General features: G+C 44.6%; 1 protein-coding gene across 2 annotated transcripts in view; it reads left to right on the forward strand.

The window, feature by feature from the left end:
* The window catches only part of CDH4 (cadherin 4), a 1,009,876-nt gene that overhangs the window by 891,905 nt on the left and 103,366 nt on the right, over positions 1-14,605 (forward strand). The gene's annotated exons all lie outside the window — the stretch shown is intronic.

Here is a 14,605-nt window from a genome sequence, read left to right on the forward strand (position 1 = left end):
GTCTCTGCATTGCGGTAATGACTTTCAATCGCTCCTTAATTTTTCGTTATCTGTCTTCCCGATGCAAGGACGGCGTACTATAACATCTGTCTCTCAGCCAGAGGTGAGGAATGCACCATCTTTAGGAGGCTGTCAATCAATTTCAGTCAGCGGAACATATGTTTCTCCAGCTCCTTGCTCTGTGCTTGTCTGCAGAGAATAAACACAAATAGTGATGTCGGATATCGCTGTGTTGGCACGCACATCCTGCTCCATACGCTTTTCCATTATGTTATAAAGTTAGAGCGATGGTAATATTGGTAAAAACGCCTATAAATAAAATCTGCCTTACAGGTGGCGAGTCCTGATTTACTTACTTCAGTGTTCATTAGGACAATTTCATGCATTAAAGTGAACGTATCCGCTGATACATACTGCCCCTGCCACAGGCAACATCAATCAGAGACCATCTCCAGCACCATAAACATCTATGGTTTTAGTACGGGACGGCATTTTAGAGAAAAAACAAGTGCGGCTAGGGACGAGGTGACTAGTACAAGTGTGGCTTGGGACGAGGTGACTAGTACAAGTGTGGCTTGGGATGAGGTGACTAGTACAAGTGCGGCAAGGGACGAGGTGACTAGTACAAGTGCGGCTTGGGACAAGGTGACTAGTACAAGTGTGGCTTGGGATGAGGTGACTAGTACAAGTGCGGCTTGGGACAAGTGTGGCTTGGGATGAGGTGACTAGTACAAGTGCGGCTTGGGACAAGGTGACTAGTACAAGTGTGGCTTGGGACGAGATGACTAGTACAAGTGTTGCTTGGGAGGAGGTGACTAGTACAAGTGTGGCTTGGGACGAGGTGACTAGTACAAGTGTGGCTTGGGAGGAGGTGACTAGTACAAGTGTGGCTTGGGAGGAGGTGACTAGTACAAGTGCGGCTTGGGACAAGGTGACTAGTACAAGTGTGGCTTGGGAGGAGGTGACTAGTACAAGTGTGGCTTGGGAGGAGGTGACTAGTACAAGTGTGGCTTGGGACGAGGTGACTAGTACAAGTGTGGCTTGGGAGGAGGTGACTAGTACAAGTGTGGCTTGGGAGGAGGTGACTAGTACAAGTGTGGCTTGGGAGGAGGTGACTAGTACAAGTGTGGCTTGGGAGGAGGTGACTAGTACAAGTGTGGCTTGGGAGGAGGTGACTAGTACAAGTGTGGTTTGGGAGGAGGTGACTAGTACAAGTGTGGCTTGGGAGGAGGTAACTAGTACAAGTGTGGCTTGGGAGGAGGTGGCTAGTACAAGTGTGGCTTGGGAGGAGGTGACTAGTACAAGTGCGGCTAGGGATGAAGTGACTAGTACAAGTGCGGCTAGGGACGAGATGACTAGTACAAGTGCGGCTAGGGATGAGATGACTAGTACAAGTGCGGCTAGGGACGAGGTGACTAGTACAAGTGTGGCTAGGGATGAGGTGATTAGTACAAGTGTGGCTAGTGACAAGGTGACTAGCACAAGTGCGGCTAGGAACAAGGTGACTAGTACAAGTGTGGCTAGGGACGTGGTGACTAGTACAAGTGCGGCTTGGGATGAGGTGACTAGTACAAAAAGGTTTATACTTAACTAGCCTGACCCCTCCCTATGTGTGCGCATAGGGAAAGACCTGTCAGTCTAGCGGATCCAGCATGGAGAAGCTGGCAGGGACATGCCTTTTGGGGTCATCACCTGTGCTTTCAACTATGTTTTTCTCCAAAATGACGCACTATGTAAGGGTATATCCAAGAAGTATTGTTTCTCCTTGCGGAGATTGACATGCTAAGCATGCCGAGATGAGGAGACTTAAAGCCGCAATGCTCCTCTGGGAAATATGCTAATTATGCAAATTGTCTGTTCAGAGAGGAAGAGAACTAGAACTCTAGTGCCACCTATTGGAAGGTAGCAATCCTACAAGTCAATGTCGACCCTTTAACGAGCCTTGTCACATGACTTAGGATAATAGCCAAACCAGAATCTCAATTTGCAGACACTGTGTTTCAGGGTACAGCCAAAGTGGAGTTCTGGCTTGGCTGTATGAGAGGCGTCTGACTGATAAGGGTATATGCACACAATGTTTTTCTCCAGGTGGGCATGGAACCCAGCAAATTTTTCAAGAGGAAGACGCTTCTAGGAGCACTGGCGGGTTTTTTTTAGCTTTTTTTTTGTTTAATTCCCAAACACACTTTAAAAAATGTTTGGAAAATGCCAATAAAAAAATGCTGGAGAAACACTCAAAAATACCCTGGTAGTTAAAATTTTTAAACACCATTCATTAAAGGGAACCTGTTATCCCCCCCCAGGCGTTTTTAACTAAAAGAGCCACCTTGCTGCATTCTGACAAGGTGGCTCTTTTAGTTCTGGGTGCTGTAACTGCCGAAATAATCAGTTTTGTAATTTGACCAAAATACCTTTTCTTCAGTGCTGGAGGCAGGCGTTTCCCCCCTGCTGCAGACGCCACACAGCCGTCACTCAAATCTTCTTGGCGCCGGGCGCCGCCTCCTCACCGCTGTTTTGAAATGACTGCGCCTGTGCGGCCGCCCTGCCTCTGAATCCCAGCCCCGCAATGTGAATAAATCAGAAGACACTGCAGGGCGGGGATTCACAGGCAGGGCGGCCGTACAGGCACAGTCAGCTAGACTGCATATGAGGACAGACGGGCAACGCTCACTGCGCCTGCCCAAGGCAGGAGAAAAGAGCGCAGGCGCCGGCTCATTGATTATTTTGGCAGTTACAGCACCAATAACTAAAAGAGCCACCTTGTCAGAATGCAGCATTACTGCTGCACAAGGTGGCTCTTTTAGTTAAAAGCGCCTGGGGGGGTGACAGGTTCCCTTTAATGAAGAAATCCCTAGTAGTGAGTTTTTATTTTACATATAAAAATGCTGCCAAGATGCTCAAATAGATGCCCGGGCTTCTTTTGGGCCTTCCCATTGACAACTTTGGTTATTCCAATTCCCATTGATACTGAGTGAGATGGAAAACTAGCCCATGACAAGCGGGTGTAGGAGAAGACAATCACCGGACCTTTCGGTTCAGAATGGCAATACCTGGCACCACATTGGTGGGTCCATTGTGAGCTTTACCATGGAGTCCATTCTCTCTTCTGTATACTCCACTAGTAAGAGACATACAATTGTATGTCAGTCAATCCAATTACAATAAGATGTATTGATATTAGATACAGAGGAATAGCAAATGTAGTCCCGGGACTTTGAGGTCAGATGAAATGGACCCTGGATGTAGCTCTTCTTGGATCTTTGGCAAGAATATTTTCTTAGTCCTGCTATTAATGGTTTAAAGTAGGTAAAACTCTCCATAACCAAATGTGCTAACATTTGGATAACGTAAGAGTTAATTTTTGTCTGGTTTATTCCTCCGCATTCATAAAACACTCTCTAGTAAGTCCCCAGTGAGAGCTCTGCATAATATGACAGCATCATTTCAGTGTCAGATCAGTGAACCCACACAATAATCACATCTGGTGGGGAACCAGCCACTCGCACCTCAATGGCGTAACAACTTCCAGCAGGATTGATTAGTTAAAAACAATCTACATACAGGAAAATAAAAGTACCATAGATTTGTCTGATGTGGATAATGATTTACCTTAAAGGGTTATTTCCAAAACTCACAATGTGGTTTTATAGCAATGCACATAAATATTAATTTGTGAAAATATAACTCATTTTTACATCTGACCATGTTTTGCATTTATCACCCCCCCTAAGGATTGTCCTCCAGGCTTTATTCACCCTCCAGTTGCCATTTGATCTGTCCTGCTGTAGTTCCAGTGCTCTAGGCCGATCATGCAGAGTTTAATCTCTCAGCATGCTTCAAGCATAGCTCTGTTGTGCCTCCATCATTGACATGAAGTAGAAGTGGGGAACCTCAGGCCCTCAATGACCTTTTCTCTGGCCCCGGGGCAGAATTCAGAGGACCGCAGTGCCCAGGCCTGCAGCTGCATTTTGATGGCTGCTGGCCCTTTAATATCCTCTTGCTCTGCAAGCATGTAGCGTTTACTACTGAACGCTGCAGCACGTACAATGAAGGACTACATATTGATGGAGCCAGTGCTAGCGTCAGGACATACTTTGTGGGAGGAGTTAGCGTGCAACAACAATATGGCTGCATATATATTTTTATGAAAATAATCTGTAATCTGTTAGCTGTTTTTCAGCAGGGATCAACTGTTGTGCACTCTGCTAAACCTCCACAATGGAGCTTGAAATAACCATTGTGGAAGTACAGTAGAGCTCAGACCACGGAGCTGAGCTGTGTTTGATGCTTGGTACTGTCAGATTAGTGATGTGAAACTGGAAATACAACTCTGTTGATGCATATGGCAGAAGATAATCTTCTGACAAATGCATCGATAGAGCAGCATTTACCGATTTTCATCACTGATCTGTCGGCAGCAGGCATCAAACACAACTGAGCTCTGCTGGTCCCAGTTTTGCTGTACTTTCACTATGTTTTTTTCAAGGAGGCAGATTAGCTTAATGAAGTGCTACATATCTGTGGAGTAGGCGTACCTGAGCTGCACATATAACATAGCAGAGCTGTGGAAACCACATAACACTGGAAACCAGTGTTATTTTACATATTCATCAGTCAGCCAGCTTTCAGCACAAGCTCTGAGTCATCACCGCAGATAGGTGGGGCTAGTCAGGAGTGCAAGAGAAGGAGGAAGAAAGGAGAGTTTTGCAGCACTAAGGGGAAGCAATGGACTGCTGGGAAATGTATTTTTTGGAAATACAAGAAAAGGACCACCCATTCAGCTATGAAGATGAAAAAATTCAGCATCTTATGTTGAGTTTGCAGTTATCATTGGCCCCAATCTTTTCCCTCTCATGTCCCTACTTTACGATAAAACAATATAAAGTGCCCTCGATAAAGCCGCATCCCCTACACACAGAAGACCTTGGCACAGATGACACCAACCCTGGCACACACTTCAAACACGTTTTCTCAAGGAGTGACCTATGAGTGAGGAATGTCTGTGGAGGAAACCCCTGTCTCCTGAGGACTTCATCCATTATAAGTTTATGCTTTAAACATATAACTCTGCCCTTCATTTCCCTAGGTAAGCCTACCTCACCTACTGCACTATAATCACCTAACTATCCAAAGACCCTAACTCTTTGACACTTTTCACTCCTTCCTAAGTCCTAAAGAGCAGGCCCCAATCACCAACCCTAGCACTGATGATCTGGCAAATTATTAAAAAAAAATAATTGATGATACAATAAATCAGGCAAGACCCTGATATCAGGGGATTAGTGGTGGGCCAGACCGAACTCAAGAAAGCTGCTTTTGCTGACGACCTCTTACTCTTGATTATGAACCCTAAAACAGCTTTCTCAAATCTCTTAGATTTATTTACTGAATTTGGAATTATCTCTAATTTCAAAATTAACATGAGTAAATCTGAAATTCGGAATATCTCAGCATCAGAAAAGGAGATTTCGAGGCTAAAACAAACGACCCCTTTTCACTGGCCTCCTGAGAAACTAAAATTCCTGGGGATTTATTTAAACGCAGACCCCTCTTCACTATATAAATTTAATTGTCTCCCTCTCTTGTCCAACTTACAAACTTTACTCAATTCATACGATTTGCCCTACCTTTCCTGGATGGGAAGGATCAATGTTGTCAAATCCTATATTCTTCCAAAAAAAATTTATGCTATGAATATGGTCCCTATCCCTCTGCCCAATTCTTTTTTTATCATTGTGAACAAATTAGTTTCAAAATTCATATGGAAAAACAAAAGAGCCAGACTGCCTCCCAAAATTCTATTTTTACCAAAAAATAAAGGAGGCCTTCCTGACTTCAAGAAATACTATCAGGCCATTCACCTTACCCGTTGGCTACGTATGGTCAAGATCAATCCTGATCAGAAAGCTTTACATTTTGAAGTTAGTCTGTTGGATAATATGGCGGAGATTTTTCTCTGGTCTTCCTGTACCCCGGCCACTCACTCGATCGATGCCATAACATATAACACTTTAACTATTAGATGTTCTTTAGTTCCTAATATATTACCTCATTGTTATTTTTTAGACAATATCCCACTAAGAGTCATCCCTTGGGTTACTGATCCGAACTATGTTGATGTTTATGGACTTTGGGATTTTTTACCGAACCTACCAATCTCACACCGTCTCTCAAACCAGGTCCCCTGCATAGAAGACTGGCCAAAAGAAGCCAGGAAACAACCTCGGGACCTCTTACTAAAACTTCATGTACGCTTTATTATTTCAAAACTCAGGTCGGGATATAAACATAGTTCTAATTGGCTATGGTTGGAATTTTTGGTGGGTCTCCGGTCTATACCCCCTAAACTAGTCTCTAAATTGTATGTTAATCTTGTCAATCTGCTCTCTCAATTCACGCCACTTTATTTATCCTCATGGGAATCTGAACTAAATCTGTCTCTATCTCCCCAGGAGCCTAGTCAAATCTTGCGCAACGCCCATGGCTTCTCAAGGTGTATTCTATTACAGGAAAATGCCTTTAAAATCCTTTCACACTGGTACAGAACTCCGGATAAACTGTTCCACATGGGTTTAGTCTCCTCTCCCCTATGTTGGAGGTGCTCTGGTTCGGTTGGAACACTGACTCACATTTTTTGGACATGCCCCGGTATCTCCGCATACTGGTCAGAAATTAATAGATTTCTTCGCCAATTAGGATTAATTAAGCGGAAGCTACTACTCCTCAAGAAGTTCTACTATTGCTACCTACTAATGAGTTTAAGCCCAAGAAGCATAATCTAATTCCTCTTTTGTTAAGGTACCTTCACACTAAACAACTTTCCAACGAGAACGACAATGATCCGTGACGTTGCAGCGTCCTGGATAGCGATCTCGTTGAGTTTGACACGCAGCAGCGATCTGGATCCCGCTGTTATATCGCTGGTTGGAGCTAGAAGTCCAGAACTTTATTTGGTCGCTAGATCGGTGTATATCGTCATGTTAACGATAAGTGAGTCGCCGTTACGTCACTGGATCGCTCCTGCATCGTTCTGGAGCTGCTGTGTTTGACGTCTCTACAGCGACCTAACAGCGACGCTCTAGCGATCTAGTTTAGGTCGGATCGTTGTCTATATCGCTGGAGCGTCGCTCAGTGTAACGGTACCTTTAGTGGCTGCAAAGCACCTAATCTCCATGATAATAATAATAATCATAATCTTTATTTATATAGCGCCAACATATTCTGCAGCGCTTTACAGTTTAAGGCCGGCGTCACACTCGGCGTAAGACAATACGGTCCGTATTTTACGGCCGTAATACGGTGAAATGTTCCCAAAATATTGATCCGTAGTCAGGGTGTGTCAGCGTATTTTGCGCATGGCATCCTCCGTATGTAATCCGTATGGCATCCGTACTGCGAGATTTTCGCGCAGGCTTGCAAAACCGACATCTAATGGATTTATGTGCTCAAATGTTCATTAAAACATATATACAGTATGTATATATATATATGTCATTGAGACACATATATATATATATTCTGTATTTATATTTCATTCAGCGCGATATCTGTGAACAGCCGGTAATTCAATAGCCGGCTTTTCATTTCTCCTGCACAAACCCGACAGGATATGAGACATGGTTTACATACAGTAAACCATCTCATATCCCCTTTTTTTTTGCATATTCCACACTACTAATGTTAGTAGTGTGTATGTGCAAAATTTCAGCGCTGTAGCTGCTAAAATAAAGGGTTAAATCGCGGAAAAAATTGGCGTGGGCTCCCGCGCAATTTTCTCCGCCAGAATGGTAAAGCCAGTGACTGAGGGCAGATATTAATAGCCAGGAGAGGGTCCATGGTTATTGGCCCCCCCGTGGCTACAAACATCTGCCCCCAGCCACCCCAGAAAAGGCACATCTGGAAGATGCGCCAATTCTGGCACTTGGCCACTCTCTTCCCACTCCCTGTAGCGGTGAGCTATGGGGTAATGAAGGGTTAATGCCACCTTGCTATTGGAAGGTGACATTAAGCCAGATTAATAATGGAGAGGCGTCAATTATGTCACCTATCCATTATTAATCCAATTGTAGGAAAGAGTTAAAAAACACACACACACACACATGATTAAAAAGTATTTTAATGAAATAAACACAGCGGTTGTTGTAATAATTTATTGCTCTCTCAATCCATTTGCAGGCCCTCACTTGGCAAAATAATTAACGCACAATATACATACCTTCTGATGTCAGATCACGTCCCACGAAGTAATCCATCTGAAGGGGTTAACTAATATTACAGGCAGAGCTGCGATAAACCACTCGCTCGTGCCTGTAATCCCCGGGTGCTGAAAGGAAAGCAGGATCTGTACTTACATTGAGTCGCGGTGATGCGCCCCTGCTGGATGTTCTCATGAACTGCAGCCTGGGAACTTTTTCCCACGCTCCAGGTCATATGAGGACATCCACCAGGGGGCGCATCACCGCGACTGAAGGAAATGTAGGTCAATGACCTACATTTCATTCATTCGCCGGGGATTACAGGCACGGAGCACAGCTGCATTTAGCAGGGCTCCTGCCTGTAATATTAGTTAACCCCTTCAGATGGATTACCTCGTGGGACGAGACGGTTCACCAGAAGGTATGTATATTGTGCGTTTATTATTTTTCCAAGCGAGGGTCTGCAAATGGATTGCGAGAACAATAAATTATTACAACAACCGCTGTGTTTATTTCATTAAAATCCTTTTTAATCATGTGTGTGTGTGTTTTTTAACCCTTTCCTACAATTGGATTAATAATGGATAGGTGACATAATTGACGCCTCTCCATTATTAATCTGGCTTAATGTCACCTTACAATAGCAAGGTGGCATTAACCCTTCATTACCCCATATCCCACCGCTACAGGGAGTGGGAAGAGAGTGGCCAAGTGCCAGAATTGGCGCATCTTCCAGATGTGCCTTTTCTGGGGTGGCTGGGGGCAGATGTTTTTAGCCACAGGGGGCCAATAACCATGGACCCTCTCCTGGCTATTAATATCTGCCCTCAGTCACTGGCTTTACCACTCTGGCGGAGAAAATTGCGCGGGAGCCCACGCCAATTTTTTCCGCCATTTAACCCTTTATTTTAGCAGCTACAGCGCCCAAATTTTGCATACACACACTACTAACATTAGTAGTGTGGAATATGCAAAAAAAATGGGGATATGAGATGGTTTACTGTATGTAAACCATGTCTCATATCATGTCGGGTTTGTGAAGGAGAAGGAAAAAGCCGGCAATTGAATTACCGACTTTTCACTAACACCGCTGCGTATTTCTCGCAAGTCACACTGCAGGTCCGTGTGGAATCCCTATTTTTCTCGCCCCCATAGACTTTCATTGGCGTATTATTTGCGCAATACGCTGACAAACGCAGCATGCTGCGATTTTGTACGGCCGTAGAAAGCCGTATAATACTGAACCGTAATATACGGCTAATAGGAGCAGCCCCATTGAGAAGCATTGTGCCGTATGTAATGCGAGTTTTACGGACATAGTTTCTGCGCTCTTACGTCCGTAAAACTCGCCAGTGTGACGCCGGCCTAACAGTTTCAAACACAACAGTCATAAGTAACAACGTTAACAATACAGTAATAAAGCAGAATAAAACAAAATACGACGACCCTGCTCGTGAGAGCTTACAATCTACAGTAAAGGTGGGGAGATACAAAGTACAGGTGCGTATTTACAATGATGTATTTACAATGATGGTCCAGCCATCTTCAGGGGGTGGGGGGTAGATGGAGATAGTGAATGGGCTACACACACACAAACATAAAATGAGTTTGATTAGGGAACGTGATAGGCCGCTCTGAACAAATGTGTTTTGAGGGAGCGCCTTAAAACTATGCAAATTGTGGATGATTCTAATATCTCGGGGTAGAGCATTCCAGAGGATTGGTGCAGCACGGGAGAAGTCTTGGAGTCGGGAGTGTGAGGTACGGATTAGTGCAGAGGTTAGTCGAAAGTCGTTTGCAGAGCGCAGAACTCCATACATTGGAGACAACCCCCCACACACACACACACAATTGCCGAGTGGTTAACTAAAGTTCAAGATATCTACAGAATGGAAGAGCTGTCAAGCTGGGAGTCACGCTCACATAGTAATTTTCTATCTACTTGGCTTCCTTGGATAAATAGACCCTTGCTTGCTTCTTGATAGCTTTTGGCTTTTGTCTTACCTACACACACCCCTCTCCCTTTCCGGGTCCTGTTTTTTCTGCTACCGAGATTCTGCGTTCTCACAATGCCAGAGTGACAGAGCCCAACCTCAAAAATTACCTCAAATTATAACAAACATATCTAATTCAGATAGAGCTCATTACCCATTTTTTTACTTATCTTGACTGCTTTACCTTTTACATTCTTTACTCCTAATGTCTCATCTTTGCAGGTTTCCAGAAGATGTGAGAACGTTCTTTTGAAACCGTTATTATAATCACTAAGTTGATAATACCTGAAATTAGTTCTTTTTATTGTTTAGGTCTTTTTATTGTTCACCTGTCTTATGGTCTCTGCCAGTACGACTTCACTGAACTGCAACCGACGCTCTATCTAGTATTAATACTCTGTTTATTTTATTGTTTTATCAATAATTTTCTGATTTATGGAGCATATGTTGATTAATTGGCTGAGCCATAACTTTCTTGTGTTGTATTTTATACAAAATTTTTCCCTAAGGGTATGTGCACACGTTGCGGATTTGCTGCGGATCCGCAGCTTTTTTTGAGGTGCTGAAACGCTGCAGATCCGCAATTGATTTACAGTACAATGTAAATCAATGTAAAAAAAAAAATGCTGTGCACACTTTGCGGAAAATCCGCTGCGGAAACTCTGCGGTTTTAAAGAAATAGCATGTCAATCCTTTTTTGTGAATCTGCAGCGTTTTTGTACCCACTCCATTATAGAAAACCGCAGGGGTAAAAACCGCAGCAAAAACGCACAAAAAAACGCTGCGAAACCGCGCCAGGAGAGATAGAATCCGCACCAGAAATTCCTAAGCCTAATCCGCAACGTGTGCACATACCCTAAATAAAGAATTACCCAAAAAAAAAAAAAATAATAATTGACCATATCTGTCAGGAAATTGTCTCCGAATCCCCATGCTCTTCCCTACTACACTTTATCAAGTTCACTTTCGGCCTCTATACCGGTCACAGAAAGAGGTCACAAGGCTCTCTGATTCTTCTTCCCCTACCATCTGCACCAGTAACCCTGTTCCCACCCACCTCCTCCGGTCCATCTCCCTGGCTGTCAGTACCCACCAAACTGAAATATTTAACCTCTGTTTTTCAACCGGTATGTTACCCTCATCTTTCATCCTCATGTTGTCATAGCCTATTGCAAAAAAATACATATCATGCCTGTGCCAGAACTGCTCTGCTAAATACAGACCTGTCTCTAACCTCCCCTTCATCTCTAAACTCCTAGAATGCTTGGTCTTCTCTTATAAAATCTGGTGTCTCTCAGTCTTCTTGACCCTTTACAATTCAGTTTCTGCTCTTTACACTCTACTGAAACTGCCTCACATCAAATCTCTAACAGTCTTATAACAGCTACATCTAATGGTCACCACTCACTTCTTAATCAACTGGATCTCTCTGCAGCATTTGACACTGTGGACCATCATCTCCTCCCTATGGTCCGCTCTATCAATTTCAAGGATACCGCTATCTCTTGGTTCTCCTCCTACCTATCTGACTGCTTTGTCACTGTATTATTTGCAGGATCTTCTTCCCTTACCGATGGGGTTCCTCAGAGATCAGTCCTAGGACCCCTCTCCTTTTTTCTATAACTTGACCCTATTGGATAAAGCATTAAGAGATTTGGTTTCCAGTAACATCTATATGCTGATGACAACCAATTACACACATCTTCTCCTGATCCAACTTCCACAATCCAGTTTATTCCTAGTATCCACATTTTTAACTGTGCCTTAAAAAAACATTTCTTCAGACTGGCCTATCACCTACCCTCACTAACCTATTCTTTATTCTCCCTTCCTACCTTTTCTTCAGAATCTGGTCCCTACTACTCATCTGTCTCCACATCCTCCATCTTGCACTCACTCCTCATTCTTATTAGTATGTGTTTAATTATTTAATTTACTCTGTAATGTCTTATTTTGTTTGTACAAATCCCCTCTTAAGTGTAAAGTGCTATATAATTTGATGCCGTTACAGAAATAAAAGTTATTATTATATAAATGACACAAAAGGTACAAGAAATATTTTTTATGTTGGGCTTGGTCTATATATTAACAATAAATATGCTTTGTGAAAAATACAATTGTGAAAATACCGGTAATTATCCTTAAAAGGTTGCCGATTCGGACCAAGTTCCAAGAGGGGTTTGTATTTCCTAAAGTGTTATATAAAACGTTTATAGGGAGGTAGTAAAGGTGACCTCAGACAAAATTACAGATTCTCAGTATTTTGGATCATTTCAATATTAACCAGTTGGGTGCCAGATGAGAAGAATTGTATTGTATTGTATTGGACATAGAGAAAATGGATAAGACAGTATCATTATAATGAGTTAATATTAATGTACCATTATCAGTCATCTTGATGGACAGAATGGTAACTGGATTTCTCATAATTGGCAGCATGTCAGTAGAAAGCTGGCCGTACACTCCACAATATTGCAGTATTGTAAGGATTATGTGCTCAAAATGGCTCCGTGTCTGGTAATTATCCTCTCCAGATCAGAAGGATCATCATCAGATGTACTGTTAACTGTGATGGGACCACCGACCGCCTGGGCTACGGTTAACTCTACAGCAGCTCTCCAAGTCGGCTCTACAGCCAGATGTGTATAATAAATGCCGAGATTTGTCGATGATGTTACTGCCCCATGACAGGTTTAATATTCACCTCTTCAACTGATGTCATTGGAACGCCCGCCAGGGCCGTGGGGTACTCCGTACCGGGTCCGGTACTTAAAGGGGAATGTCACGGTGGCAGCGACCTAGTCTGTAGCCCTGGGCGCCCATGTAAAAGGAAAAGTCTTTAAAGGGGTTTTGAAAGAAGTTTGTGTTCATGACGCCACCTGTGGGTCTCGGTCAGAGGTGACCGACGCTGCTTAAAGGGCCACTGTCACCCCCTCCAGCCGTTATAAACTAAAAGAGCCACCTTGTGCAGCAGTAATGCTGCATTCTAACAAGGTGGCTCTTTTAGTTTTTGCTTCTGTTATTCCCTCAATAAAGCATTTTATAATTTTCCCCAAATACCTATCTTTGTACCTGGAGGCAGGTCTGAAGCCTCCTCTGTGAAGCGCCCAACTGCCGTCACTCATCTCTTCTGGGGCGATGGTCGCCGCCCCCTGCGCACTGTTCTTCTTAAATCCGGCGCCTGCGCTGTGCGTGCCTGCCTGGGGCAGGCGCAGTGTTCATTGGCCGTCCTAGCGCTGATGCCGGGTTCCGTTCTGCGCCTGTGCGGGCAGTGCGGCCACCCTGTTGCTGAATCCCCGCCCCGCACTGTGTTATGCATTATGCATAGTGCGGGGATTCCTGGGCAGATTCCTGCACAGACCGACGCTGGAAGGCGGGGAACCTGGGGGAGCGTCTGACAAGCGCAGTGCGCATGCCCAGGAATCCCAGCCCCGCACTATGCATAATGCATAACACAGTGCGGGGCGGGGATTCAGCAACAGGGTGGCCGCACTGCCCGCACAGGCGCAGAACGGAACCCGGCATCAGTGCTAGGACGGCCAATGAACACTGCGCCTGCCCCAGGCAGGCACGCACAGCGCAGGCACCGGATTTAAGAAGAACAGCGCGCAGGGGGCGGCGACCATCGCCCCAGAAGAGATGAGTGACGGCAGTTGGGCGCTTCACAGAGGAGGCTTCAGACCGCCTCCAGGTACAAAGATAGGTATTTGGGGAAAATTATAAAACGCTTTATTGAGGGAATAACAGAAGCAAAAACTAAAAGAGCCACCTTGTTAGAATGCAGCATTACTGCTGCACAAGGTGGCTCTTTTAGTTTATAACGGCTGGAGGGGGTGACAGTGGCCCTTTAAAGGGGTTCACTGGGGTGATGTTATGGCAGCTAAGATGGTATAGCTTCCCACAGGTGAAGCAGGGTCCCGGTGTGTAGATGGAGATGGTGGGTAGTGTAGAAAGAAAACGGCGGACACAGGTTTGCAGTCTCTTTACCTGGTTTACTGAAGACTTCATGCAGCCACAGTCCAGAGTTTCGGATTACAGGTACAGGCAGGGTTCCGGCCGGCTTGGAAGCGAGTTCAGAGTCCTCTTTACCTGGTAGAGTTAGAAGCCTCCCTACTAGCGCTGCATTGTAGTCCCTTGCTGCCTGTGGCTTCTGTCTGGGTCCTCACTGTTCTCTCTGTCCTCCTTAAAGGTGGGACACTTACCCATATGACAGGTAGCTCAAGCCTTTTTACAGGATCTCTATCACAACCCGGGCTGTATGTGCCACTGTGACTCCTGGGAATTAGGGCGGACAGGTGACGTGTAGTTCAGCTGTCCTGCCGGTTTCTGCTGTAAGTCTTGGAGTCTCTCACAACCTCGATCTTCCGGCTACCGGTTTCTGCACTTTGCAGGGTGGTAGCCTAATCACAGCTGTCC

This window comes from Ranitomeya variabilis, chromosome 4, assembly GCF_051348905.1.
Source record: "Ranitomeya variabilis isolate aRanVar5 chromosome 4, aRanVar5.hap1, whole genome shotgun sequence".
Lineage (NCBI taxonomy): Eukaryota > Metazoa > Chordata > Amphibia > Anura > Dendrobatidae > Ranitomeya > Ranitomeya variabilis.